At 43.9% G+C, this 26,158-nt stretch overlaps 1 protein-coding gene across 3 annotated transcripts in view; it reads right to left on the bottom strand.

The window, feature by feature from the left end:
• LOC145352969 (nucleotide-binding oligomerization domain-containing protein 1-like) overlaps positions 1-25,107 on the bottom strand; it is a 72,378-nt gene extending 47,271 nt beyond the window's left edge. The window contains exon 1 of one of the 3 annotated variants that reach the window (XM_080203285.1): positions 24,918-25,107. The gene's annotated coding sequence lies outside the window, so the exon portion shown is untranslated. Of the gene's footprint in view, positions 1-1,645; positions 1,759-15,500; positions 15,626-24,917 lie in introns of those variants that run through there. The other 2 variants (XM_080203280.1, XM_080203292.1) reach the window with 2 other exon arrangements.
• Positions 25,108-26,158: the final 1,051 nt, after the last annotated feature.

The following is a 26,158-nucleotide window of genomic DNA, read 5'->3' as shown; positions in this document are numbered from 1 at the left end:
TGAGACGTTGCTGGGAGGATCATTTCTTTTTTGTAAATACACTTGATAAATGTACGAAGGTAAAATCTTTTTAAAAGATTCAGCTTACTGGAAATAAGTAGGGATAAGAAAGGGTTATTTAAGTAGGTTAGAGGTCATTTAATTTTCTCAGAGAAAAATCTGACCCCACCCATCCACATTCTCAACCAACATTTTTTTGTACGTTACTGAAAATGATCAACAGCAGTTAAATGAAACCGAATAGACAGACAGTAATGCGAGCACAAAGCCCCAGAGGAGTTACATTCCGGAATATGAGTAGTAGGCTGCTTACGTTGAAGAAACAGATTAAAATATTGAGTTTCACACCTCTCCAGCTTCTAGCAGACCAGCAAGGAACTGCGAGATCATACTTACACACTTCACCATACTGTGGATTGGCATAGAATCTCTATGGAGGCCATTCAGCCCATTGAGCTTGCACCGACCACATTCCTACCCCAGGCCTATCCCCATGTATGGTCCCCCTCACACTAAGGGGCAATCTTAGCATGGCCAATCAAGCTAACCCGCACACTTTTGGAGTGTGGGAGGAAACCAGAGCACCCGGAGGAAACCCATGCAGACACGGGGAGACCCCCCACACAGTCAAAATCTACCAGGGCAATCACTTCCTCCTCTTATCAACTTCCTTTGGAGGTCCAGTGTGGGTTACTGAACATCTAATTTCTCTGATATCCCATTTAGAATTTTTTTTTCACTCTTAAATATGTGGTTTTCCCCCATCAACGATCAACAGCTACTCTGACAGTTAGTTTGAGTGTAGTTCTCACCAATTTACTGAATGTTTATTTTGAAACAATCTTAACATTTGTTTTCCCATAGGACATCTATTCTGCATTTGTCACGCTTACAATTTACCCAGGCCAGAGTTCTCCAACAGAAATTGCTGACTAATCAAGTGACACTGATTAGGCACTAATTTTAGTGGAGCACAATTTACACATAATCCAAGTAAATGTACTTTATACAAATATGTTTAGTTAACAGTCACAATGCTCAAAAAGAATTTGCGTGCTCTGCTTTTCATCTTCCCATTTCCCCAAGGTGCCAAAAGGTCGAAGTTCACATGCATATACCATGTGATTATGTTAATTGAGATCATATAACCAACCCCATTTCCTAATTTACTCATCAGAAAAGCAATTAGCTTCATCTGGATTCCTAGTTAATAGAAATTAGAATCAGGAGTACGCCATTCAGCCTTTCGAGACAGCTCCACCATTCATTTTGTTCATGGCTGATCATGAATTTCAATATCCTGAACCCGCCTTCCCCTCATTTTCTGTGATCCCTTTAGCCCCCCAGACCTACATCTAATTCCTTCTTGAAATCGCACAATGACAGAGTTGAGAGTGAGTGCCCTTCACATCAAGGCAGCATTTGTTTTGAGTATGGCATCAATGATCTCTGGAGCTCCCTCCCTCGCAGAACTGCGTGTACATACACCTCATGGACTGCAGCAGTTAAAGAAGGCAGCTCACCACCACCTACTCAAGGGCAATTAGGCATGGGCAGAAAATTCTGGCCTAGCCACTGATTCCCACATCCTGTAAATGAACTTAAAAAAAAACTTGCTTCCTCAATACAGAGAACTGTGGCTTACCTTCAATTCCAGACATTGTTTCGCTGAAAATCATTGTGTATTCAATCGATCCCGACTGCTAGATCTCCTTCCAAGACAAACTTAAAGAGGCATCATGTACATAGGATGCCGTGTAAAAGCGTTTAAACAGATCAGTTGTGTAGTCAACAGTACTATTTCTTTCACAGTTCTGCTTTTGATCTGTCCCTGTATCTCTGTGCCCTGCTATTTCCTCATTTGCCCTAGAAAGTCTCACAAAAATTGTCTTTTTGAAACTACTTTGAACTATCTTGGAGCTCACTGAGTGTGCCCTTATCCACGAGTTGGAAGTTTATGAGTTCAAGTTCCCCTCTACCCAAGCACATTTCCTATATTGCAACAGTGACTGAGCTTTAAAAAAGTGCTTCATGGCCACAGACTGTGTAGCAGTTCTCACTCAATTGGTTGCACACATACCTCTGAATCACAAAGTTCTGGGTTTAGATCCCATTCCAAGATTTGAGCTTGACAAAAATCAAGGCTGAAACTCCACCACGCCACTGAGACAAAGGAGCATTGCACTGTTGGAGGTGTTGTTTTATAGAGGCAATGTCTAACTGAGGTATGATCCTCCCCAGCCTTTGCACTGGTGGATGTAGATGATCTTTTGTCATTACTTCAAGGAAGAGGAGGGGAGATTTCCTTGGTGTTCTGACCTGTATTTACTCTGTAAAAACCAGACTAGCTGGTCATTATTACTGTATGTGGAAGCTTGCTGACTGCAAATTAAGTGCGAGGTTTCCTGCATTATAAAAGGTGACTACACTTCAGAAGGTAAAGCGCTTTTCTTGTAGTGTTCATGAAAATTATAAATGGGCGGCCTGGTGCCACAATGGTTAGCACAGCGCCAGACACCCAGGTTCAATTCCAGCCTCAGGTGACTGTCTGTCCGGAGTTTGCACATTCTCCCCGTGTCTGCGTGGGTTTCCTCAGGATGCTTTGGTTTCCTCCCAAAGATGTGCAGGTTAGGTTGATTGGCCATGCTAAATCTTTTCTTAATGTCCAAAAGTTGTGTAGGTTAGGGGAATCAGCAGGGTAAATATGTGGGGTAACGGGGATAGGGCCAGGGTAAAATGCCCTGTCGGAGAGTCGGTGCAGACTCGATGGGCCGAATGGCCTCCTTCTGCACTGTAGGGATTCCAGTTTTGTTTTTTAAAAAGTGGTTTGAAACATCTAAAGGTCATAAAGTGCTATGGAAATGCAAGTTTTCCTTTTGGTATCCAAATAATCTAGAACCAATGGTCCCAGATACACTGCTGTGCACGTCAGAGACTCTTGAATGTGATACTAAACTGAGCCGCTGTCCTTTCAAGCGGATGCAAAAGATGCTGTAACTCTATTTGATGAGGGGCAGGAAATATAATGTTATACTCTGGAAAGAATTTGTAGAAGCTATTTTTGCTCATAGATCTTCTGATTAAACTACAACAGAACATATTTAGACAGCACTTTCACTAGGGTTATTCCGATGATACTGAGAGGCTCGAAAGAAACAGCTTCCGTTTATACAGTGCTTGTCATGATTTTAAAGTATAGCTGCAATGTTGGTAGTGTGTGAGCAAATTTGCACGCAGTAAGCTCCCATCAACAGCAATGTGATAGTGACCAGACCATTTGTTTGGTTGAGGGCCCACTATTCAAATACAAGATTCAACAGTGTAACATTGGGTGACCTATCTGTGTCATAGAATCCCTACAGTGCAGGAGGAGGCCCGAAGGGCTAGATGGCCTACTCCTGCTCCTATTTCTTATGTTCTTATGTTCTTATGAGTCTGTACCAACTCTCCAGCAGGGCATCCCACCTGGTCCCTATCCCCGTAGCCCCACATATTTACCCCGCTAATCCCACAACACTAAGGGACAATTTAGTATGGCCAACCCACCTAACCTGCACATCTTTGGACTGCAGGAGAAAACTGGAGCAGACACGGAGAGAATGAGCAAACTCTACAGAGTCACCCAAGGCTGGAATTGAACTGAGGTCTCCGGAGCTGTGAGGCAGCCCTGCTAGCCACAGTGCCACCATGCTGCCCAAAGGAGGTACAGTAGAGGTGCAATTAGTAGTCAGTCATCATCCAAGTAATATTAGTGAGGCTCGAGGTCCAATTTTAGGTTGGTATCAGGCCTCACAGTGGAGGAATATGCCTGTGTGCCACAGGATTTGTATCAAATGGCCAATAACCAATTTCTAAAAACTTTTACAGATACTGAGTATGGAAGATAAACAAAAGAAATCCCAACTTCTACACATTTTCATGAAAAATCAAAGTATGATGAATATTATAAATCTAGAATTCAACAAATGAAAATAATAGCCTGTGCTCAGGCCCTTCTCTATATAAGCTAGTATCCATGACACCAAAATTAGGGACTGGACATAATCCAAGCGTATCTTATTGCTCCAGATCCCTCATTTATAGCACGCTGCAGGGCAATGTTATAGCGTGAGCTATTTCGGGAATTAATCCCTGAAAACTAAAATCAGCTGCTATTCCTGTGGAAGAACTTCTTGCATTTTTGTAATGGCACTGATCTGAGTTATTGATGATTTATTTTCTTGAAGTGTTATATGCAGGAAATGAATTGACAGATATGTCGGCTGCGTTTCCCTTTGACAGAAAGGAACAGGATGCAGTTTATCTCAAAGAGAGTAGGTAAGTTGCTATATAAATGAACGTCGTTTCTTTCTATTCGGAGCGGTTGTCAACCCGACCTTCAGACATGGCAAAGACCTTGTCAACTCAACCCGGGTTGTATCAGTGCATTCAGGCGTTTTCCCTTGGTTTATACAAGGAATGCCAGTCCACCTGATTATATTTCCATCTGACAGCATTACCATCACCTCAGTGATGACACTCCATCTGTATGTATGACATGGCCAGGAATCTGAGATCCACCTCTCACAGCGCTGAGGCTAACACCAGATCACAGATTCCAGCTATCAAACATTCACAGAAAAACAGATCCAGCCAAGTATTGCCAATTTAAAATTAGATTCTTGATAGCTTCTTTTCTGAATGGAGTTCTGTGGAATGAATATACAAAATATTGAGTAAGTTTATCTGTGTGGAGCTTCCATAGCCAGAGCACCATGGTGGCACAATGGTTAACACCGCTGCCTCACAGTACCACGGACGCAGGTTCAATTCCAGCATTGGTTGATTGTGTGTGTGGAATTTGCACATTCTCCCCGTATCTGTGTGGGTTTCCTCCCGGTGCTCCGGTTTCCTCCCACAGTCTAAGGTTGTGCGGGTTAGGTTGATTGGCCATGTTAAATTGCCCCTTAATGTCAGGGGGATTAGCAGAATAAATATATGGGGTTACAGGGATAGGGTCTGGGTAAGATTGTTGTTGGCGCAGGCCTTATGGGCTGAACGGCCTCCTTCTGCACTGTAGGGATTCTCTGACTCCATGTTCCATGTTGATCGTGTTAGGAGCACCATTGCTTTGGAATTTGGATTGCATGTCAAACTTGCAGGATGAATAAGAGTTACTGTCAGGACAATAAAGCAAAGCTATCTCATTTAGTCCCCTGGGATATTGTTCATCAGATCCTGGGAATTTGTCAGATCTTAGTCCCTTACCTTTCTATCTTCAGTATTTTCTCTCTGCTGATATTAATGTCCTTAATTTCTTCGCTCATTTTGGTATCTAGGTTACTGTTTATTTCCTACTGTGAAGTCAGGAGCAAGAAGATCGTAACAGAGGGAACGGCCAGAAAACCTTGGCCGTTTTGCACCACTTTATTTCCTAGTCTTGGTCACCATGTAATTGTAGTAGGGCAAACCCAGGGAGTGTTGCCTGCAGCAGGAGAGGAATGTATGGAAAGGGTTAAATAGATGGCACTGTAGCATCCATACTCACTGCAAGCAGACAGAACAAAATACAAATAACTACATCTGAGACAGCACTAAATAGTCACATCCCAGGTAGGATCGTTCCATGGTTACAGCAACCATGAGAGAATTGATTTCACTTAGCAAGGCTCCAGAAAGTCTAGAGGAACTGTTGTGTCTCTGAAAAATTAATCAAGTATCTGGGAGATGGGACAATTAACACCCCACTGAAATCAGTTTAACAAACACAATGTTTTGATATTGTAAACAGGTAGGCAGGAGATGGCCACAAAACATTTAAAGCGAAAGCACACAAGACAATGGAACCATATACTAGAATCAAAAACAAAACTGTAACCAATTCAAAGTAACAATATGACAACCTTATGTAAATGTAATGCTTTGTAATATAAAGAAAGGGATATAACAATGTATAAGAGCCAATGCTCAGTAGAGCAGCTCAGAAGTTCTTTCTTACGCTTGTTGAATAAAGCCATTTTGTTAAAGTTCTACATTTTTGGAAGTTTTCAGTTCATTCATTCCCTCCTACATAGCCATCTCTGTAATGGTGATTCAATCTAAACCATTCATCTCTATTAGTGCCACTTATTCATATCATGAATGTGTATATCCAGATAAAGAACTTTTCATTTAATTTGTTTTTAACCACTATTCGCAACACAGATGTTAGTTATTGATACACAAATACTGTTAAATCATCTGTCCTTTCCTGTCTCACTTTGTATGATTTTATCTGCATAACTCCACTGTTCTATTGCCTTGACATTTTCTTTGGATTTATAAATGTACCTGCACCCAAACCCTTTCCTCCCACTGTTAGTTTAAAGTCCTATCCACCACCCTAGTTATACAATTTGCCATCTGCAGAAAGATAATTCATTGTCACTATTGGAACCTGGCAAACTCCAGATCACTATATAGCCAGTTCAATCAGGGAACTCAACTTGGGACAGAGCCTAAAATGGCATCTGTAAAAAGAATTTCCACTCCTATTCTACTCCAGGCTAAGCAATTAACTACAAGGCCAAGGGGACTGTTCAATATTTAAAAGGGCCATAGACTTGTTGAGCACATAATCCAATGTAGTACTGAGGGGGTGCTACATTGTTGGAGGTGTCACCTTAAACTGAAGCCTTGTCTGCTCTCTCAATTATGAGCAATGGTAACGCTGGAACACTGTACAGAATGTTCAGAGAACAGACTAGGAGATGAAAGTTGGTTATTCACAGCAGATAATGCACAGATATCTAATTGGGATGCCTATCGTTGGGCCAAAGGCCTCATCACATCGCTGAGGGCCACACACTATTTCAAGCTGCTGGATTTGTAGCTGCTTGACCTTCTCACCGTGACCCTCACTTGACAAAGTACAACACAGCACGGGAAACAGGCCCAACAAGCCCGCACCGCCATTTTAACATTATGAGTCCCCCCTCCACCCATGACCCTTCTCTATGCTTATGGCATGCCACATTGAGGGAAGATTAATTTAGAGACAATTTGTTACACCAATCAGCCTAACAGCACATCTTTGGGGTGTGGGAGGAAACCGGAGCACCCGGAGAAAACCCACGCAAGCACGGGGAGAATGCGCAAACTCCTGCAGACACTGGCCCAAACCCATGTATCTGCACAGCAAACAGTGATAGTCACTGAGCTGTCGTGTTGCCCAGCATCTGGTCCAGTTTAAGCACACACTAACGACATGAAGCATTAGGCTACTCTCGAAACAACCAAGAGCAGCCCTCGTACGACCCATCGTGTGTATGCCCCTTGTTGGACAACAAGGCGGATCGAAGCACCTGTGGATTAAAAGAGAAAAACATTTCTCTTAAGTCTGTGGGAATGTGGGAGGGGGTTGAGGGAAGCAGACAAAGGGGGTGGGGAACCAGTTGTGGGTTGGCTAGTGGTTCTCAGGAGCTGGGGGGCATACTTCTGCTCTTCCTGTCTTCCATAGCAACCTTTAACAAAAGATGAGGGCTGGAATTTTACCGTCCCACCTGCCAGGGGAATCGGAGCGGGTGAGGGGCGGACAATGGAAAGTCCCGGTGGGACTTTACGGTTTCAGGGCGAACGAGGCTGTAAAATCCTACACTAGGTTTTATTCGCATGCTACAACAACTAGCAATGTCGTAAACCATCCCAAACCATCCATTCTGGCCAAACACAAGCAAAACTAACCAAGCACTAATCAACATTCATTCTGTCAGAAGGCAGCTCTTTGGTTCAGTGTTTGCTGCTACTACATCCTGAACTGTTTTCTTGGCAGTTTTTGTCATTGCCTTCCACTCTAAGGGGTAGGGCAAGGAGGCAGGTCCCAAGTCTATCTCAGCTGGAACGGGAATTGAACATATTGGCATTATTTTGTACCACATGCCATCTAGCTAACTGCACCCCTTCTCTCCCCACCACTTCATTAGGTTGGTGTTAAGTCCTTCATGGCCTGTTTTAGGATGATTCCCTGGGCATCTGATAGTGGATCTGGACCAATGTAACATTAACTGTTTTTTTAGGCATTCCTGATGCAGGAGGACAAGACCCAGAAAAATCGGTTCTGTTCGCATCCCGCCAACGCCTGCCACCACCCCCCGCCCATCATCCACCACCATTGCTCCCTTTCTCCCTCCCCCATGTCCCCACCCACCTCAGCTTGTTTGTCATCCAAAAAATTATAGAATCCCTACAGTACAGAAGGTGGCCATTCGGTCCATCGAGTCTGCATCAACAGCAGGTGGTTGTAGAGAATTGTTTTTCAAACTGGAGGCCTGTGACCAACAGTGTGCCTCAGGGATCAGTGATGGGTCTACTATTATTTGTCATTTATATTAATGATTTGGATGAAAATATAGGAGGCATGGTTATTCAGTTTGCAGATGACACCAAGATTGGTAGCATCATGGATAGTGAAGAAAGTTATCTCCAATTGCAATGGGATCTTGATCAATTGGACCCGTGGGCTAACAAATGGCAGATGGAGTTTAATTTAGATAAATACAAGGTGATGCGTTTTGATAGATTGAACCAGTGCAGGACTTACTCAGTTAATGGGAGGGCATTAGGAAGAGTTACAGAACAACGAGATCTGGGGGTACATATTCATAGCTCCTTGAAAGTGGAGTCATAGGTGGACAGAGTGGTGAAGAAGGCATTCAGCATGCTTGGTTTCATTGATCTGAACATTGAATACAGGAGTTGGGACGTCTTGTTGAAGTTGTACAAGACATTGGTAAGGCCACACTTGGAGTACAGTGTACAGTTCTGGTCACCCTATTATAGGAAGGATATTACTAAACTAGAAACAGTGTAGAAAAGATTTACTAGGATGCTACTGGGACTTGATGGATTAAGTTATAAGGGGAGGCTGGATAGACTGGGACTTTTTTCTCTGGAGCATAGAAGACTGACGGGTGATCTTATAGAGGTCTATAAAATAATGAGGGGCATAGATCACCTTGTCAATATCTTTCCCCAAAGGTAGGGGTTCTACAACCAGAGGGTATAGGTGAGAGGGGAGAGATGCAAAAGTGTCCAGAGGGGCAATTTTTTAACTCAGAGGGTGGTGAGTGTCTGGAACAAGCTGCCAGAAGTAGTAGCAGAGATGGGCACAATTTTGTCTTTTAAAAAGCACTTAGACAGCTATATGGATAAGATGGGTATAGAGGGATATGGGCCAAATGCAGGCAATTGGAATTAACTTAGGGGTTTAAAAAAAAGGCGGCATGGACAAGTTGGGCCTAAGGACCTGTTTCCTGCTGTAAACCTCTATGACTCTAAGACCATATTTACCTTGATAATTCCCCTAATGCTAAGTGGCAATTTTGCGTGGCCAATCCACCTAACCTGTACAGCTTTAGAGTACGGGAGGAAGCTGGAGCATCTGGAGGAAACCCATGCAGACATGGGGAGAATGTGCTAACTCCACACAGTCACCCAAGGCCAGAATTGAACCAGTGTCCCTGGCACTGTGAGGCAGCAACGCTAACCACTGTGCCACCGGCAGACCAATGTCTAAGTCTGAGTACCAGAGATAAACGTGTGGAATTTGCTGATGAAATCAGAAAAGCAAGTACCAGGGAAGCGATTAAAAAATTCATGGCTGGTCAGACTGTTGACATATTCCATGACCATGAGATGCAACTAAGAAAATAGGGAAGGCGTATCGGTCTCTGTGAATCGAGAGAGGAAGGAAATAGCAGATAGCTCGTGCCAACTCCCCTCTGAACTTATTATTTCCTTCTCACGTAACAAAAAAAAACATTAGAAAGTCTGCTCAATATTTTTCAACAGCTCGGTGTAGCAAAATGTTCTCATCCTTGCTTGGTTTTCCACTGTTTTTAATTGTACATGTCTCCAGTAATTCTCAGTTTTCAGGCTTTAGCTCGCATTGTTTGTAAGTGAAAGGTTTAATTGTAGTTCAGTTATCTTTGGTCTAGTTTTTCAGCTGTGATTTAGTAACAGTTCAATCAAAGTACAACAGAACCTAATAGTCACAAAAAATGTTCTGAAACATAGCACTGCTGGAGCCAGCCAAAGTTGAACAAATATCCACTAGATTATTGCACGTGAATCTTTAACGTGATGCCTTCCTGAATATCTAAAGGCAGGCCCGTAGTGCAATAACTATCGGATAAAGCTGATTTAATTTTGTCACAGCTAATGCAGTCGGCATCCCTTACTTTAACTCAGAAGTAAATATTGAGCATGTCAATGAGTGAGAAATCAAACTTTTCTTTTCATCCAGGGGACATGGATGTTGCTGGCTGGGCCGGCATTTAACTGCCTTTGAACTGGATGTCTTGCTAGGCCATTTCAGAGTCAACCACATTGCTAGGGCTCTGTGGTCACATGTTGGCCAGACTGGGTCAGGATGGTAGGTTTCCTTCCCTAAAGGACGTTAGTGAACCAGATGGGTTTTTACAACAATCTGCAGTGGCTTCATGGTTACCATTAGACTTTTCAGTCCAAATATGACTGAATTCAAACTTCAACATCTGCCATGGTGGGATTTGAATCTGGGTCCCCAGAAAATTACCCCGAGTCTCTGGTTTACTCATCCAGTGACAAGACCACTACATCTCTGCCTCCCTGGCAGCTGATGACCCAGAAAAACAGATTTATTGTTAAACAAGTATGGAAGGTAAAATCTGCATAATAAACCTTTCAGAGAAGTATCGTAACAGTGACGACACTTCAAGAGTACATCATTAGCTATTATGAAAATATGTAAATGTAAGCCTTTTGTTCTTTTCTCTTCAACAAAATTTTACGATTCTTCATATTATAAGTTATTGGCATGGCAGTGCAATTGTTATGTTACGGTCACCAGATTAGTAATCCAGATGACTACATGAATAATTTGAGAGTGATTTGAATAATAATTGAACCACAGTACCAGATTTTGAATTCAGTTATTTTCAAAGTCAGAAAATAAAAAGCTGATATCAGTAAAAGTGACCATCATGGAAGAACCCAGCCACTGGGATAGACAAGGTGCCAGTAATCGGTGCCAATCCCAAGCCCGGATATATGGGCAGGGCTCGTGGCTGGAAAGGGCCTCAGGCTGCAGGGCTAACCATCCAATCCAAAAATGATGGTTGACACAAAAGGTGATTGGGCAGCATCGTGAAGACCCTGTGTGGTAAAGTAGATGGGACGGTGGCACAGTGGTTCACACTGCTGCCTTACAGCACCAGGGACCCAGGTTCAATTCCTGGCTTGGGTCACTGTCTGTGTGGAGTTTGCATTTTCTCCCCATGTCAGCGTGGGTTTCCTCCGGGTGCTCTGGTTTCCTCTCACAGTCTGAAAGATGTTCTGACTAGGTGCATTGACCCAAAAAGCCACTGGAGTATGATGACTAGGGGAATTTCACAGTAACTTCATTGCAGCATTAATGTAAGGCTTACTTGTGACTAATAAACTTTATTAAAAAAAATTAAAATGAAAACCCAAAAGTAGAAGAGTGAAAATAGGAATCAGCAGAAGTGACCGTAAGTCATTTGATTGGACTTTTTATTGTCACATGTATTGGTATACAGTGAAAATATTGTTTCTTACATGCTATACAGACAATGCATACTATTCATAAAGAAGGAAAGGAGAGAATGCAGAATGTAATATTACAATCATAGTTAGGTTGTACTTGGAATACAATGTTCAATTCTGGTTGCCACACTACCAGAAGGATGTGGAGGCTTTGGAGAGGGTACAGAAAGTATTTATCAGGATGTTGCCTGGTATGGAGGGCATTAGCTATGAGAGGTTGAAGAAACTTGGTTTGTTCTCACTGGAATGACGGACGTTGAGGGGCAAACTGATAGAAGTCTACAAGATTATGAGGGGTATTGACAGAGTGGATAGTCAGAAGCTTTTTCCCATGGTGCAAGAGTCAATTAGGGGGCATGGGTTTAAGGTGCGAGGGGCAATATTTAATGGAGATGTATAATGAAAGTTTTTTTACACAGAGGGTGGTGGGTGCCTGGGACTCGCTGCAGGGGGAGGTAGTGAAAGCAGATACAATAGTGCCTTTTAAGGAGCGTCTTGACATGAGTAGGATGGGCATGGGGGGATATGGTCCCCGGAAGGGTAGAGTTCAGTTGGACAGCATGGTCAGTGCAGGATTAGAATGCCAAAGGATCTGTTCCTGTGCTGTAATTTTTTTTGTTCTTTGTTCTAGTTAGGATGTAGAGAAAGATCAACTTAGCTCGAGGTAGGTACATTCAAAAGTCCAATGGCAACAGGGAAGAAGCTGTTTTTGAGTTGGTTGGTAGACCTCAGACTTTTGTCTCTTTTTCCCAATAGGAGAAGGTGGAAGAGAGTATTTCCGGGTTATCTGGGGTCCTTAATTAGGCTGGCTGCTTTTCTGAGACAGTGGGAAGTATAGACGGTGTCAATGGATGGGAGTCTGGTTTGCGTAATGGACTGGGCTTTATTCAGGATCCTTTCGTTCATCTGTCATTGTCAGACCACAGCTGGTTTACTGATGTCCTTTCACAATGGACACTTGCTCTCCTTGCCCAGCCTGGCCTATGTGTCTCCATGCCAACAGCAACGTAGCTGAGTCTTAATTGCCCTCCAAAGTAGCCTAGCAAGCCACTCAGTTACGCTAAATCAGGACATAGTATGACCACATTGACCGCTGCTGTTCAAGGAGAGGTCCACCACCACTTTTGCAAGACAACCAGAGATGGGAAATACACAATGGGATTTTAAATGCATTTTTCCCTCAGTGACAACCGCACACTGGTTAGCACTGCTGCCTCACAGTGCCAGGGACCCAGGTTTGATTCCTGGCTTGGGTCACTGTCTGTGTGGACTCTGCATATTCTCCCCGTGTCTGTGTGGGTTTCCTTCAGGTGCTCCAGTCTCCTCCCACATGCTAGTTAGGTGCATTTGTCATGCTAAATTCTCCTTTAGTGTACTCAAACAGAATGTGGCAACTAGGGGATTTTCACTATAACTTCATTACAATATTATTGTAAACCCACTAGTGACTAATAAGTAAACTTAAAACTAACTTGTGATTATCTAGTGTCTCTACCATGCTAGCAAATTTCTTGAGTTATCAGATAAAAGATTAACAAAAGATTTTTCATCTCCTTATATCAGATTCTGGGAGCCAGGCAGACCTTAGGAGGCCTACTCTCTTGCCCCTGAGAATCAGTTGTTAGTTAATTCACTCTCTGATTTCACTCGCAAACCAGGGGCAGGGGAAGCACCTCCTCTCACTTTCTCCCCAAGATCCCAGCTAGCATTTCCACTTACTATGTGTCAGATTTGAGGCCCCAAGGGTCCCACCCAGTAATTTCAAAGCTTGTTGTACAAAACTCTTTTTTCCCACAGTGAGAAGGCTTGTGAAACCTGTTTTACATTAAAACTGAAAAGCTCAACTCAATTAGCAACTTGCCTCACCTCAGGCGCCAAGTTGGTGTGGAGCCTTATCTTATGAAACACTGAGCCATGTAGTCCATGAGTACGTGTAATATACGTAAAGCCCGTGATTATATATAAAGTCCATGACTATATACAATATACATAAAGTCCATTACTATCTAAATGTAACCTGTTCATTCTTTTCTTTCATAGAATCAGCAAATCTCTACAGTACAGAAAGAGGCAATTCGGTCCATCGAGTCCACACCAATACAATCCCACCCAGGCCCTATCCCCATAATCCATTTACTCCAGCTAGTCCCCTTTGACACTGAGGGGCAATTTAGCATGGCCAATACACCCAACCCGTACATTTTTGGACTGTGGGGGGAAACCGGAGCATCCAAAGGAAACCCATTTTGTTCATGCAAAATGCAACAATTCTTCACATTATGAGCAATTGGCATACAGTGGTTGCATTTGCCTGAATTACTGGATCAGTAACCCAGGGTCTTTATCAAATCCCACCATGGCAGTATTTGAATTCAGCGTTTAAAACTGGAGTAATCAAATGTTGGTATCAGTAAAAGCAAACGTGGAGTTGTCAGATTACAACTGATTCACTAACGTAGAGAAGGAAAGTTGCTGTTCTTGTCTCATCCAGTCTAAATGTGACCCACATCCCATTTTCAATGTTAGTGATTCTTAATTGCTGTCTGAAGTACCCCAGCCAGCCACAGAATTGCATCAAATCACTACGTACAATAACCACACTAACAGCAGAGGCTCCAGAAGAAGACCACCAGCACTTTCATGAGGAAGCTTGGGATGGGCAATAAATGCACACAGTCCGAGGAATTTTCTAAATTGAACTTTCCTTCAACATTGACCGCTTACATTTATGCAGCCCATTTAACATGAAAGTACAACCACAGAAGCATCATCAGACAAAACTTTACACCAAAGCCACAAGTTGGAATCATAAAATCCCTCCAGTGCAAAAGGAGGCCATTCAGCCCATTGAGTCGGTACTGACCACAATCCCACCTATTCCCGTAACCTTCATTTACCTTGTTAATACCCCTGATACTAGGGTCAATGGCCAGTCAACCTAACCCACACATCTTTTGACTGTGGGAGGAAACTGGAGCACTCAGAGGGAACCCACGCAGACATGGGGAGAATGTGCAAACACCACACAGTAGTTTGTACTGGTAGGAGAGGGAAGAAAAAATTTGGTCAGGATCATAGAATCCCTACAGTGCAGAAGGAGGCCATTTGGCCTATTGACCAACAACAAACCCACCTAGCCCCTATCCGCATAAATCCATGTATTTACCCCACTAATTCCCCTAATACTAAGGAGCAATGTAGCATGGCCAAATCAACCAACCTGTACACGTTGAGGAAACCATAAAAAACCCATGCAGATAGAGAGAGAATGTGCAAACTCCACATAGACAATTACCCTTGGCCGGAATTCAACCTGGTGCTCTGAGACAGCAGTTCTAACCACTGTGCCACCGTGCCAGATAGTCAACTGCAGGGATCATTGTATTGAGCAGAGGTGGAGAGGCAGAGACCTTCATGGAGAAAATTCCAGAGCTTAGGATCTAGGCAGCTGAAGCCACTTCCATAGTGCAGTGGAGGAAATGATGGAAAAGCACAAGCATTCGGAGTTGGAAGAGGAGTGTAGGCCCAGAGGAGTTTTAAGTCCCTTTGTGTTATAGACACAGCAGGTCATGAAGGTTACAAGACAGACTCTCTTGCCCTTGAACAAGTTGTTACTATTTCACCCTCTGATAATCCCCCTCCCCAAAACCCTCGGGGAGGGAAGCACCTCTTCTCCACCCTTCCCCCAGTAATGAAGCTAACACTCCAACTTACCACATCAAAAATCTCTCACAATGGAGGCACCCCACTCTAACAATCGTTCAAAATCTCTTGCACAACATTTTATCCTGGAGTAAATAACTGCACCGACTCAAACCTGATTCACATTAACACTGATATCCCCAATTATAATTTCCAGGAGTGTAAATTGTACAAACTGACGGTGTTTACAACAAGCTTCTCCACTCACACAGCATTTTCAACAAGTAGTCACGTACCAGAATCTCAGCGACATACACTTGTAACAGTCTGTCTTGTTCTTCTGCCTGACTACAGTGTGACTCTTGCAGCCATTTACAGGAAATGAGGTCTGGTTTGTAGCAATGCCCAGTCAAGTGTGGACGTCTGCCAGAAAAGCTGCAGGCAAAAGACTACAGCATGCATTTCTGAAATTCAATTGTCAAGTAAGTATATATCTGCTGAATTTTACAGGGAGCTGACGATTAACGTAGCATTCCACACCCTTCACACAGACTCAAAATAAACGTGTAACCAAACCCTTTACCCTTCCATTGCAAACTTCTCATATAGATTCCTGACTACTTTGTGGACAGATATATACGATGGTGTAGATTTCTATCACCTGTCATCAAATGTGGAACTCTGCACAAAGTTCTGGTTCTGCAGAAAATGCAAAAAGTAAAGGTAAAGTATATTTATTTGTCACAAGTAGGCTTACACTACCACTGCAATGAGGTTACTGTGAAAATCCCCTAGCCGCCACACTCCAGCGCCTATTCGGGTACAGTGAGGGAGAATTTAGCATGGCCAAAGCACGTAACCAGCATGTCTTTCAGGCTGTGGGAGGAAACCGGAGCACCTGGAGGAAACCCACGCAGACACCCTTGGAGAATGTGTAGACTCCACACAGACAGACTGGGAATTGGACCCGATACTGTGAGGCAGCAGCACTAACCACTATGTCACCTGTGCCACCTTAAAGAAACGATCATTAATCCACATGTTTTTATTTTTTTGTTCAAGAAAGAGGCACATTTATATGACAAGTAAACTTTATGTCCATTTATTACCTATGTACTTGCATCTTACTGTCATAGGGCATTGGTGAGGCCGCAGCTGGAGTACTGTGTGCAGTTTTGGGCGCTGCACCTGCGCAAGGATATTTTGGCCTTGGAGGGAGTGCAGAGGAGGTTTACTAGGCTGATACCGGAGTTGAGGGGGTTGAGCTATGAGGAGAGCCTCAATAAACTGGGCTTGTACTCATTAGAGTTTAGAAGAATGAGGGGAGATCTCATTGAGACATATAAGATGATGAATGGGATGGATAGGATAGAGGTGGAAAGACTCTTCCCGCTCAAAAAAGACAGTAGGACTAGGGGGCACAGCCTCAAGATAAAAGGGGGGCGGTTTAGAACGGAGTTGAGGAGGAACTTCTTCACTCAAAGGGTGGTGAATCTCTGGAATTCTCTGCCCGTTGAAGTGGTGGAGGCTGCCTCGCTAAATATTTTTAAGACGCGGGTTGATGGGTTTTTGATAAGAGAGGGGATTAAGGGTTATGGGGAGAGGGTGGGAAAGTGGAACTGAGCAGCGACAGATCAGCCATGATCTTATTGAATGGCGGGGCAGGCTCGAAGGGCTAGATGGCCTACTCCTGCTCCTATTTCTTATGTTCTTATGTTCTTATGTTCTTCGTGACCAACATTTCTTCTTATAAAAGAATGCAGGAATATATTTGTTGAAATTCCCAAACAGTTTTGTCACCTGGTATCTGCAGATGATTTTTCTGAAACTCATTCATAAGCTACGAGAAGTAAGATGGGCTTGCATTTATATAGCACCTTTCATGACCTTAGGCTGTCCTCAGTGCACTTTATAGATAGTTGACATTTTTGAAGTGTAGCCTCTGTTGTCATGTAGGAACGGATGCCACTGGCAAGGTCTGCATTTCATGCCATTCCTAATTGCCCTTGAGAAGGTGGTGGTGGATCTTCTTCTCAAACCTCTCCTCTTTCCATGGTGAAGGTGCTCCTAAATTGTTTTTAAGGAGCTCCAGTATTTTAACCCAGTAACCACAAAGAAATGACAATAATACACCCAGGTCAGAGTGGACTTGGAGACGTCAAAGTGTTGGTGTTCCTGTGCACTTGCCGCCTTTGCTCATGTAGATATTGGAGACCAGGGATTGGGAGATGCTGTAGAAGAAGCCTCAGTGGGTTGCTGCACTATACCAGATACATTGCAGCAACCCACTGAGGTTTCTTCTACAGCATCTTCCAACACAGACTTAATGTGCTAGTGGTGAAATAAGATGGTGGATAGTTTGCTGATCAATCAAGCTGCTTTACCCTGAATGGTGTCAAGCCAAAACAGTGAATGTATTCAAGAGGCAGCTAGATATAGCACTTGGGACAAATGGGATCTAAAGTTATGGGGAGAAAGAAGGACTGGACTATTGAGTTGGATGATCATCCATGATTGTGATGAATGGCAGAGCAGGCACGAAAGGCCAAATGGCCTCCTCCTGCTCTTCTATGTTTGAGCCTCTTGTGCATTGCTGCCATGGCAGAGATGGAGTTGTCCATTTGGTTGTAGACATTCTAGGAACAATGCATTATTCCAGGGAACAAGATAAGTTAATGATAGTTCCTTAGGGTCTGGGCACATTAAATATTAGGAAGCCGGTCATACATTTGTGGTCTCGCTCTAATAATTTCTGGGGTCTTTCAGGGTCACATTGAATACGTGGCCAGTAGAAATCTTCTGACTGACTTATCTCCCTCAGATCTTATGTGCATCAGGTTGAGGGGCGGATACGTTTTTTGCCACAATGAATCAGAAAGTCACGTCTCTTCCAGCAGACAGCAGTGACAGTTTGCAGCAGACTGCATGTTAAGGGATGAGGTCCATAAGATGAAGGAATACAATCTATAGAAACTGTGAGATCTGGGGCCTCTCAAAGTGTTACAGAGAATGGCTGATTGCAGGGACATTCTATTCCTGAAGGGCACACTATTACATATATTTTGAATATATGATTCTCTACTACTACATATATTTTATGTATAAAATATATGTAGTAGTGTGCCCTTCAGGTATAGAATCATAGATTAGAACTATAGAATCCCTACAGTACAGAATGAGGCCACTCAGCCCATCGAGTCTACACTGACTTTCCGACAGAATATCTCACCCAACCCCATAATCCCACATATTTACCCTGCTAATTACCCTAACCGGCACATCTTAGTACACTAAGAGGCAATTTTGCATGGCCAATCCACCTAACCTGCAATTGTTAGACTGTGGGAGGAAATCAGAGCACCCGGAAGAAACCCACCCAGACATGGGGAGAACATGCAAACTCCAAACAGACAGTCACCCAAGGCTGGAATTGAACCCGGATACCTGGCGCTGTGAGGCTGCAGTGTTAAACACTGTGCCAACGTACTGCCCGGGTGCCTCTAGCAGTAAAATGTGTAAAGCATTGAGGCTTTCAGTCCACTCAGTGTATTATGTTCTGTTGTCTTTGGCTTTTTAAAAAAATTGTTCTTGAGATGTGGGCATAGCTGACATGACATGACACAGCTCGTAAACCTGCTTCTTGAATCACTGCAATCCTCATGGTGCTAATAGAAGGGAATACTTGACCCAGGTACAGGTGGTGGGTCCACTTTCTTCATGCCTTTCTCTATTATTCCACCATTACCTACACTATCGCTCCAAACTCCTTAAGTTCCCATCTCCGTGGCTTTTTGCATCCACTGTCGGAGACCCAAAAGAAAGTGAAGAACTCAATAGAATCACAGAAGGAGGCCATGCAGCCCATCATACCTGTGCCAGCTTTTTTGGCTATCCAACTAGTCCCAAATCCCCACTTTTACCCCAAAGTCTTGCAAATGTTTCCTTTCCCAGTAGGTGCTCAGTTCTGGTCCCCCTAGTACAAAAAGAGTATGGAGTTACTGGATAAGATGCAAAGGAGATTTATAATTGTGAAGTAAAAGTCTGGGCTATCAGGAAGAGGCTTGGGTTCTTTACTCTAGAGAAAAAAGAAGGCAAAGAGGTGACCCAAAGAAAGTCTTCAAAATTATAAAGCTTTAAGCTGTCATGGTTGGGTGAGGAATAGTTCCCATTAGAACCACTGGGGTCACTTTTTTTTTGTATTTTTGATACCTTGAGATTCTGGGATCCTTGCTCGTTTTTTGACAAAGTGCAGCCCAGACAGATCCGATTATCCAGTGGAGGAGGGTGTGCAACATGGGGCCATGAGCTTATGGCTGTATCCTGCTTTCCTGAGATTCCCGCTCTTCATTGTATCTCTTTACCCGCACAAGAGGAGACACCGATTCCAAAGATTGCAATGATTGAAAATTGGAATCAATTGAATATTCATTGATCTTTTCTGTATGTTTATGTGGAACAATGGGGGCGGGTGGCAGGGGTGGTGGGAGGAGAGTGCCCACTCGACTTGCTCTTCCGCACCTCCCATGAGCACCAGAGGCTGAGGCCATGGCTTGTGAAATGGGACAGTTACTGGAGTCCTTTCAAACAGCACCCTCAACCTTCCCACAGCACCTGACAGCCTTCAGGGAGCTGTCTCTTCCGTTTATAAATCCCTTCCCACCGCGTCCCCACTCGCTGCGCAGCGCAAACCCAACCGGCAGACACGGTTCTTATTAGCCACCTGGTGAAATGTCAAGTTTACAATGCAATTTCGGTGGGCAGTGGGTTTTTATGTCCGCTTCTGGCCACGCCTACATTGGGCACATCCCGAGGGTGAAATTCAGCCATGGATACCATAGATATCCATGGTATATCTATAAAGAGATAGCCAGGGAGAAAGAAATAGAAGGATTTGATGAATTTAGCTGATAATGGGGCCATGTTCAGCATCCACAGTGACACAGATCAGAAGCCCTGGGATGTTTTCCTATGTTAAAGGTGCTACACAAATGTACATTACATGCTTTTTGTGTTTTTAATCCAATGGGCGTTTATATCCAATATCTAAGAAGGAAAGATAAAATTGGCTAAAGACATTTCCCTTTTAAGTGAGTATATCTGTGCTTCCAAAAGGAGTCACATGAACCAATGATTCTGGCAATGTACTGAAAACCATCTGCAACTGGAAATACACTCCAATGATCTGATTAAGCAATAACGTAATTGTGAAGGAAATATTGCACATTCTCTGGAATTACTTCACACATTAACTATGCAATGCCTTGAGAAACTGCATCTCAGGTCCACCTTTGACTGAGTTAATTCATAACAGGATGTCTCAACATGTAAAAAAACCCTTGATTACTGAAAGGATAGCCTCTTCAGCTACTTTAAATTTTGTTTTTTCTTTTCACTGTCCATTGCAGAGAGGTGATTTAACAGTGTGTGCGACTAGCATTGTATATCCACACTTTTTATAGCTTTGGTGGCTACGGGCTAATCGTATAGGGTCAAAAGTTCAAATATCACCAAGGGAAATTGTGAAAATAAATCCAATCTGCTAATCTGTGGAATTTGTTGCAAAACCCAATCAGTTCATTAAATCCCTCCCAGGGAGAGAAGCTCACCACTCCTCTTCCATCTAGCCCATACACGATGCCATTCCATACTATATTTACCACTTGTTGTTTTTAACATATTCACAAAGTTCGGCAATGAGAAGGACTGCCTGCTCAGCAATGATCCAGGCATAGCAAAGCTGAGAGAGAGATGAGCAGGGAACAAAACTGACCTACACCTCTGACTCTGCTTATAGTGCTGCTGGTCACAAAGGCGCTATTTCACCTAATGTTGCTTCCTGCTTTGTTACGTAAACATTGGGGAGTTTGAAGATTGCTCATTTGCAGGACTTAACTATTATCACACTATATTTACCCTTTCCATTTACAGGCAGCACAGTGGCACAGTGGTTAGCTGGGAATCAAACCTGGGTCCCTGCCTCACTGTCTGTGCAGAGAATGCACATACTCCCCGTGTCTGTGTGGGTTTCCTCCCACAGTCTGAAAGATGAGTGGGTTAGGTGCATTGACCCGAACAGGCACCGGAAAGTGGCGAATCGGGGATTTTCACAGTAACTTCATTGCAGTGTTAATTTACTTGTTCATCTGGTTTCCTACCACAATCCCAAGATGTGTGAGTTAGGTGGATTGACTATGCTAAATTGCCCTTTAGTGTCAGGGGGACTAGCTAAGGTTAATGCATGGGATTATGGGGATAGGGCCTGGGTGGGATTCTTGGCAGTGCAGGCTGAATGGCACTGTAGGATTCTATGACTCCTTATGCCTCAGTAGTCCCCCTACTTGTGACTAATAAATAAACCTTTTTTTAATCTGTAAGTCAGCAACAAATCTGACACTATAGTTAAGAAAGCCCAACAATGTCTCTACTTTCTCAGGAAGCTAAAGAAATTCAGCATGTCCACTATGACTCTCACCAATTTTTACAGATGCACCAAAGAAAGCATCCTTTCTGGCTGTACCACAGCTTGATATGGCTCCTGCCCTGACCAAGACCGTAAGAAACTACAAAGGGTTGTGAACGTAGCCCAGTCCATCACGCAAATCAGTCTCCCATCCATTGACTCCATCTGCACTTCTCGCTGCCTCGGAAAAGTAGCCAGCATTATCAAAGACCCCACGCACCCCAGATGTACTCTCTTTCACCTTCTTCCGAAACAAAAGTCTGAGATCATGTACTAGCCAACTCAGGAACAGCTGCCTCCCTGCTGCCATCAGACTTTTGAAAGGACCTATCTTATATTAAGTTGATCTTTCTCTACACCTTAGACATGACTGTAATACTACATTCTGCACCCTCTCCCTTCCTTCTATCCGATGTAATGTGTTAGAATCCCTATAATACAGAAGGAGGCCATTTGGCCTATCAAGTCTGTACTGACCACAATCCCACTCAGACCTTATTCCTGTAAACCTCATTTACACTGCTAATCCCCCATTTAACATAGCCAATCAACCTAACCTGAACATCTTTGGACTGTGGGAGGAAACTGAAGCACCCAAAGGAAACCCAGACAGCTATAGGAGAAAGTACAAACTCCACATAGACAGTGACCTGAGGCTGGAATTGAACCCAAGACCCTGGCACTGTGAGGCAGCAGCGCTAACCACCGTGCTGCCCCAATCAATGAATGAGTCGAAACGTTGGCTCTATTGTCTGCTCACTGATGCGGTCAGACTTGCTGACATTTTCCAACCTTTTCTGTTTTTGTTTCAGGTTCCAGTCTCTGCAGTATTTTGCTTTTAAAAGGCATGCTTTGTCTGTTTGGTGCTCATAAAACAATACTTTTCACTGTATCCCAGTACATGTGACAATAATAAATCAAATCTGCTTCTCTCATTTGCCTTTTGGGCCACAACTTTAAATCTGATTATCTTAATCTTGAACTTTATTTTTTGAAATATCATTTGGCTTTCTGATAATACTAAGCTGTACATGATCAAATATTAACATCAAGGCGTCTGTGAAAAGGAAAGTTTTGTACTGTATATTTATGCTGTGTCTTTTACAACCCCAGGACATGAAAAGTGCTTTACAAGTTTAGTCACTGTAGTAACATAAGGAATGTAGCAGGCAAATTGCATTTAGCTAGATCCTATAATTTAATAAGGTGATAATGATCAGATTATTTGTTTTATTGATGTCCATCCTTCCCAGGCCCCTCTCCATCCCCACTTCTTTCCACTCTCCCCTCTTAAAGTTACTTCCGTACTCCCATTCACCCACCACCCTGGGCACACTCATTCCCCATTCACCTTCCTCAGTTCTCGCCTGCCACACCATTCACCACACCCCGCCCCTGCCTTGCCCCAAGGGCTCTCTCCCCTCACCATTCACCCCCCCATCCCCCCTGACTTGTCCCAAGGGCTGTCTCCCCTCACCATTCAGCCTCCTTGGGGCTCTCCCCAGTCAAGTGTGTTGTCCCCTAGTTCCCCCAGCACCATGCCCCTGAGACCAATGGTCCCCAATCAGTGTGCTGTGAGGACTCCGTAAGTGTGCCAGGAAAAAAGATTCACAATTCATGCAATGAAACTAAAGCTAATCTTTGTTTTCAGCTCCGTGATCAGCGTCCCCAAGACCTGACGAATCTCAGGCCTCCCATGCATGCGCCGCCCTGGAAAGAGCCGCATGTGTGTGGTTTAGAATTTTTATGTTGGTCAGGCCCATGTACATGGGACTTGGAGCTGAAGACAAAGGCCCCATACACCCACGTAAAAAGTGAAAACTCAAAAACGGTTGCAACACCCCAGGGGATGCTAGAGAGGTAAAAACAGACTGACGAAAAGATCGGGAGAAGTTAATAATGAAGTTCCCAGCAAGGGAAGAAGACAAAATATAGGAGGCATGCCTCAATAACTTTTTATGCAATAGAGGCGTGCATGCCATGACATGTAAAGGGTTGGGAACCACTACCCTAGACTGGGTGGCACGGTGACACAATGGTTAACACTGCTGCCTCCCAGCTCCAGCAACCCGAGTTCAATTCCCAGCTTGGGTCACTGTCTGTATGGAGTTTGCACATTCTCCCCATGTCTGTGTGGGTTTCCTCCAGGAGCTCTGATTTCCTCCCACAGTCCCAAGATGTGCAGGTTAGGTGGACCGGCCATGCTAAATTGTCCCTTAGTGTCAGGGGGACTAGCTAGGGTAAATGCGTGGGGCTGCGCAAAGATATTTTGGCCTTGGAGGGAGTGCAGAGGAGGTTTACTAGGCTGATACCGGAGTTGAGGGGGTTGAGCTATGAGGAGAGCCTGAATAAACAGGGCTTGTACTCGTTAGAGTTTAGAAGAATGAGAGGAGATCTCATTGAGACGTATAAGATGATGAATGGGATGGATAGGATAGAGGTGGAAAGACTCTTCCCGCTCAAAAAAGACAGTAGGACTAGGGGGCACAGCCTCAAGATAAAGGGGGGGCGGTTTAGAACGGAGTTGAGGAGGAACTTCTTCACTCAAAGGGTGGTGAATCTCTGGAATTCTCTGCCCGTTGAAGTGGTGGAGGCTGCCTCGTTAAATATTTTTAAGACGTGGGTTGATGGGTTTTTGATAGGAGAGGGGATTAAGGGTTATGGGGAGAGGGCGGGAAAGTGGAACTGAGCAGCGACAGATCAGCCATGATCTTATTGAATGGCGGGGCAGGCTCGAAGGGCTGGATGGCCTACTCCTGCTCCTATTTCTTATGTTCTTATGGGGATAGGGCCTGGGTGGGATTGTTGTCAGTGCAGACTGAATGGCACTGTAGGATTCTATAACTCCTTATGCCTAGTAGTCCCCTGTGCCCACCTCTCTCTCCTCAGATGATTTGTGCCCCCGAATGTTATTATGCCCATCCCCTTAGGGCAGTGCCCCCCCCATTCATCCCAGCCCAGTTGCTCCTCCCAAGACTTGATTTTCCCAGACCCCTAGTGCCCACCCCACACACTTCTCCCTATTGCCCATCTCAACATCCCCACCCCCACCCACCCACCCCTGATGTTTCTGAGCTGACACTTTGAACAAAGTAACACGTTTGTGTTTCTGTATACAGAATGTACAGCCAGTGGAGCGAGGCAGGATCTTCCACCCTCACAGACTGGGCTCCGACTTTCACCCTGGGCTACTGGCACTACACTCTTCCCTTCCCCCACACCCCACAACGCACCCTTTACCCCGGCTTCTCACCTCGCAGCTTCTGCTCCGGAGGATCGGGGCTGAGCCAGAGCCAGGGGTGGCGAGATAAAGCGAGAGAGTGTTCCCAAGTTATCGGAATGAAATGATCCCGCAGAGCCGGCAATCCGAATTTAACCAGGAAACTGTCAGCCCCAGAGAAATATATCACCCAACCTCAGAGAGACTGCCCCTCACTCTGCACACTGCACACAGAACAGCTGCAAATATACAAGTACAGCAAAGTAATCCCTTCCCAGCAATTTACTTATTTCACAAAAGATTTTTAGCCATTCGTCCTCCCACGTTACACCATTCCTTGTGACAGTTCTGTCCAATTTCTTTTTCCCCCCTTTTGCATGCGTTAAAACCTTCGTGTTGAACTTTAAAACGTAATGCATTTTACACAAATCAGTCCTCCCAATATAACTTAATTAGTGGTACTTTGTGGCTCTGATTCACCCTATTTTTACTGTTGATTGGCATTGGTCTGACACACATTTAATAATTTACAGTTAATTATTTGTTAGAATTGTATGCCTCTATTTGTTGAGAAATTGGGATTTTCCAGCCACATTCGCCCTGAAACCGGAAAATTTGGCCCGAGGGCAACGGACCGTGACATGGTGCGCCCCTCGCCAGCTACAATTCTTCTTGTGAGTGAAATAGGAAAATTCTCCCCTTTTATTTCTTCCCCAGACAGACATGTGCAATATCTTGAAAGGGCCTTTGCAAGGGAGGGCAATACTGGGTACTAAATTTTTCTGGATAGAGTGCCTTGCCAGTGCCATCCACATCCCATCAAAGAATAAAAGCATAGTGTTGGCTGTAATAACTAAGCAGAATATTGCAGTGCTGGAGAAAGAAAATGCCCTGAAGGGATTCAGGGACACAATCTATTGCATTATGAATTAAGAAAAATAGGAGTGTCATTATGCTACTGGGTGTAATTTGTAGATCACCAGCTAGTTGGAAAGATATAGAGAAGTAAATTTACAGGGAAATTTAGACCATAAGCCCATAAGCTATAGGAGCAGAATTAGGCCATTTAGCCCATTGAATCTGTTCCAGCATTCAATCATGGCTGATGAGTTTCTCAACCACATTCTCCTGCATTTTCCCTGTAACCTTTGATCCTTTTACCAATCAAGAACCGATCCATCTCTGTCTTAGATACACTCAGTGACCTGGCCTCCACAGCCTTCTGTGGCAATACATTCATAGATTTACACAGAAATTTCTCCTCATCTCAGTTC

This window comes from Carcharhinus amblyrhynchos, chromosome 2 (assembly GCF_965287045.1).
Source record: "Carcharhinus amblyrhynchos chromosome 2, sCarAmb.v2.hapA, whole genome shotgun sequence".
Lineage (NCBI taxonomy): Eukaryota > Metazoa > Chordata > Chondrichthyes > Carcharhiniformes > Carcharhinidae > Carcharhinus > Carcharhinus amblyrhynchos.
This window is presented reverse-complemented; position numbering and strand designations above follow the sequence as displayed.